Source organism: Canis lupus, chromosome 6 (assembly GCF_011100685.1).
Source record: "Canis lupus familiaris isolate Mischka breed German Shepherd chromosome 6, alternate assembly UU_Cfam_GSD_1.0, whole genome shotgun sequence".
NCBI classification, from domain to species: Eukaryota; Metazoa; Chordata; class Mammalia; order Carnivora; family Canidae; genus Canis; species Canis lupus.
Genome location: NC_049227.1, coordinates 29991708 through 29996578, shown reverse-complemented (window position 1 = coordinate 29996578; position 4871 = coordinate 29991708). Strand labels below are relative to the sequence as shown.

The 4871-nt window shown below is 41.8% G+C and overlaps 1 long non-coding RNA gene across 1 annotated transcript; it reads right to left on the bottom strand.

Moving 5' to 3' along the window:
• Positions 1-399: 399 nt before the first annotated feature.
• Positions 400-1514, bottom strand: LOC119872333. Its single transcript, XR_005360375.1, has 3 exons — positions 1264-1514; positions 1008-1108; positions 400-536 (listed from the first exon to the last, which is right to left on the bottom strand). It is a non-coding gene; the product is annotated as an uncharacterized LOC119872333 (long non-coding RNA).
• Between the last annotated feature and the right edge of the window lie 3357 nt (positions 1515-4871).

Here is a 4871-nt window from a genome sequence, read left to right as displayed (position 1 = left end):
GGACAGGGTTAATGTCAGCCCCTGAGTTGACTGTTCCCTGGCCACCCTCCTGTTTCCTTGTTGCAATGGCTCTGGGGAAGAGAAGTCAACAGACTCTTGCCTAAGTTGCTATTCATTTCCTGAAATTCATAGTCAGGAGAGAAAACTGCATCTCCTCCTCTTGTACTTAGAAAAATGGATGTGTTGGGATAATTATGATTCATCCTTTGATCTGTCTCTGTATCTGCAAAGCATAAATAGTGTCAGCTGGTGAGGTCTGATTGCTCCGATACTTCAGGTTTATATTTTAAATAACACAAGACTTGGTTGTTACACCAGTAAATAATTTACTCTAGTCTGAAATAGAAGCTCCAGGCAAGAAACATGAGATCAAACATGGGGAACTGCAGTGCTCTAGCAAATACACTGCTACCCTGTGAAGAGATCTTCTAAATTCACTGCTGGAGGAAGGAGGGAAGATGACAACAGGTGGTGAATCAGCCACGGTCCTTCGGGCTACTGCTCAAATAAAATGATTTTGCTGACATCAAAGGAGGCTGGAGAGATTAATATCAATCATGAGCATGGAGAGGGGAATGTGACAGTGAAGAGAACACCTCCAGATTCCAACACCAAAACATTTCTTTGCCCACTGCAAACCCTCAGCCTTGCCCAAGCTGAGCAGCAATGCCCATTTCTTAAGTCGCCTTTGAAAAAGCATTCTATGCCGCAGGGTGCCGGAGAGTGGAAAGGAATGCATGGTCTGATTTCTTTGACTTCATATATTTGGGGCAGAAATAAAAATTAACAAACGGAGAGTTTATTATGGCATGGGAGATTAGGATTTGAAATGCAGATGCAGTGTGATCACAGTTAAGTTCAAGTGAAAAGCAACATTTCTGGAAGGAAAAAATGCATTAACATGTTATCGGTGTTGGCTACTGGGGGATGGGAGGATAGCTGTATGCAGCACTCCTTGTTACTATCAAAGGGAGATCCTGGTAGGAATGTAGGAACCACTGTATTACCTCAAGATGACCTTTCAGATTGGATCCGGACAGTAATGGTAATGCCTCTGTGATGGGCATGGCCTCCCTTGAAGAAAAAAATCTTCCTTCTGCCAGCAAATCTTTGGTAAATGGAAAGGATCTTTTTTTTAATGGGAAGGATTTCAGTTGGCTTTTACTACTCTCTGCTTGATTGGTAATGACCATGTAGGACAGTGAGATGAAAAAGATTCTAAAATCAGTGGAATAAAAAGCCTGATTAGTTAGTAATGTCTACCTGAGTGCAGGACAGGAAGTGGCGGCATGAGTGCTATATTTGCTGTCTGGGCTTGAAGTCAGCCATCTGAGTTCAAATCTTGGCTTTGAGCATGGGCTTTTGAACCTTATAAATTCATCCTAATTTTCTTGGATCTCTTACAAACTCATGGGAATCAGATGAGATAATCTATGAGGATGTAACTGGCATAGATAAATGTTCAATAACCTCGCCTCTCCCCACCACACCTATCCTCTCTCTTTTCCTTTCATCCTGCAGGACACAGAGATCGTAAGAGAACATTATTCTATTTTTCAGAATGTTCTCAGATTCAGCATGATTCTAAGGGCTTCCACCAGCCAATGGAAGTCCTCAGGTTAGAGAAGGATTGGAACGTTCTTCACCTTATGCCTGGCTTATGTCAGACTACTGAGGGTTCTGAATTCCAGTTATCAATAGCAGCTGTAACACCTGTTTTCAGTGCTGTTCTCTGCACAGTTATAGGGAAACACAATGCAGTTGACAGGTCTAGAAGACAAGGTGTTTTGGGGCCAAATAGTGTTAGAAAGTTCTGTCACAGTGAGGGAAACAGAAAGATACCTCAGTTCACTGGGCATATACTGAGCTAAGCAGATTATAGGCAGAATTTTTGGAATTCCTCCTCTGAGGCTGGAGGCCTGGAACTTTAATAGCTGCATATTCCTGGAGGTAAAGAATTTCTTGATTGGGCTGAGAAATGCAATTCCCATTCATTGGGCTTCGACTGGAGAAGGGTATCCAATTTTGGATTCTCTGTGGCTCTCATTTTCCTCTTTAGAGTCTGTGTATCCAGTCTCTCAAGAAGTGGGTATTTTTAGATCCTGGTCTGGAGAACCATAAGTCAGCAAAAGTCCAATAATTAGTACTGGGAAGAACTGGTCCATTAATGTTGCCATTTCCATTTTAATAGAATTTTGGGGGGAAGGCTGTCAGCACAGTAGATGGGAAAAGTGTGTATGTTTTGGATTCCATCTGATTTAAGGGTTTAAACCCCTCATTTACCAACTTACTTACACCTTCTAAGCTGAAGGTCTTCATATATTAAATAATACTAAAAGTGCTTACACATTTCAGGATTTTTGTAAGATCTCAAGTTTACCACTCACTACTTTCTGTAGCAGATGGTATTCTTTCCCAATTCTGACTTTAGCTACAGAGAATGGTCATTGCCCATTCCTATATCTACTCCCCACCATGTCTCTCCACTTTTCTGTCTCAAGTCTTTTTTTCAAAATGGTGGCAGATCACTCAGGACACACATAGGCAGAGCCTAGAAACACAGGGGAGTTAATGGCAACTCTCAGCCAATGGAAGATGGGAGTCAGTGGATAATGCCCCCAAGAGGGGACATTCTGAGGTGTATCCCCCAGTTTCTCAGAGGACCCCCAGCAAGATGCTTTCTGCTTGTCCATAGTGATTATCAGCTCAATAACACCCCATTTATCAACTTTCCTTCCTTTCTCATCTCATTTGACCTACTCTCTCTTCCTACTTTTGGAGCTAAACTGTCACATAAACACCCACTTACCTACGCCCAAGTCCTTGTCTCCTCAGGTTTTGTTTGGGGAGATTCACACTAACATCATAGCTATGTTAAGTATTCCTTTTGTCTAACACTCTCTGTTCCTCTTTCATTTCCCATACTCATGGATGATTCCATTTCTCCCTTAAAGATTGAGAAAATACACCATCTTCTTTTCTTTTATATCTCTTTGCCCATGTTATTACTTTCATTCTTAGGATCTCTCTCTCTCTCTCTCCTGCTAACACTTTTATGTTGCCTTGAAAAAGTCTGATTCTGAGACACCTGGTTGGCTTAGTGATTGAGCATCTGTCTTTGCCTCAAGTTCTGATCCTAGGTTCAAGTCTTGCTTCGGGCCCCCTGTGGGGAGTTCAATGTCTCTGTTTCTCTCTCTGTGTTTCTCATGAATAAACAAATAAATAATCTTAAAAGAAAGGAAAAGAAAAAATCCGATTCTCTGACCGGTTCATCCATTTCAGTTCATGACACCACCATCCTCTCAGTTGCTTAACCCAGAAACCTTGGAGTCATACTCTTCTCATCCTCTAATCAACTACCAAATCCTAAATGTTTCTCAATTTTATCTACTTCTCTCTATATTAATAATAGCTAACCTTTTTTTTGAGTATTTGTTATATGCTAAGCATTTGTTTAAAAAAGAGATTAATTTGAGAGACAGCAAATGGGGGCAGGGGCAGAGGAAGAGAACCCTGAAGCAGACTCCCTGCTCAAGGCAGAGCAGAGCTGGAAGACATGGGGCCCCATCTCACGACCCATGAGATCCTGACCTGAGCCAAAACCAAGAGTCAGATGCCCAACCCACTGAGCCACCCAGATGCCCTTATGCTAATAAGCATCTTAAGAGTTCTTTGTGCTTTATCCCATTTATATCCCTTTAGAGACAATGCTGTTTTTACTCCCATTAACAGATGACAAAGTCTAGGCACAGGGTGGTCAAGGAACTGGCCCATGGTTGTATGAGTAAGTAGGGATCAGGAGTGTTGATCCGATTCTTAATTACAGAGCTCATGTTCTTAACCACTCTGCTTTTCCACCTGTACATCTCTACAGGCATCATGCCTCCCACGTAGTTCCTCCCCACTCTATCACCTCCCTGTGCTCCCTCTCACACGGCTTCTTCCCTCTGCCTTCACTCATGCTGATGTCTCCTCTGTTTCATAGGCTGTCTCACACAAATGACTTACTGAATGAAAGTCTTTATTCAGCTGGTTATTCCCCCTGTACATATTGTTTGCATTTACACGTAATTATTCGCTGTTTGCCATAACTGAATAGAGGTAACGAATTTCAAGCTTTGGAGTCAGAAAGGCGTAAGGTCAAGTCCCATTGCCATCACTTAATAATCATGTAACCTGGGGTAACTCACTGATCATGTCCTAGCGTTATTTTCCTCATCTGTAAAGTATGGATTAAAAATAGCTCCTATTTTGGTTCATTGAGAGAAGTGAATAAGATCATTTATATATGAAAATCACTTTTCAACATTTCTGCTATATAATGAATGTTTGTTACTCTGTAGTACTAGCAGCAGCAATGGCAGCACTATTAGTAATGGTATTAATATTAGTACTACTAGTAGTAGTAGTAATAGTAAATAATAGTAGAAGTAGCAGCAGTACTAAATCTGAATATCAGGAATATCTCTCAACCACGTGAAATCTGTAGAAGATAGACATAAGTCTCAATTCCACGGCCAGGGGAAGTTCAATTCCATGGCTTTCCTCAAGATTTCCATTAATTGTCCCCCTGCCTCCACCACCATCACTTACAGTCTACCCTCCACAGAGCAGCCATAAAAAGCCTTTACAAATTCAAATCAGATTAAAAAACAAACCAAAATCAAATCAGATCATGTTACTTATCCGCTCCAAACCCTCCAATGGTTCCTCATCCCACACCTCACCCCATCCACAATGAAATCCAGATTTCTTGTCATTCAACAGCCCATGTGATCTGCCCCCACTCTCTGGCCAACCCCCTCTCCTTCCATTCTTCCCTGCACTCACTCTGCTCCAGATCTGCTGCTTGCTGCTCTCAGTTGGGCCAA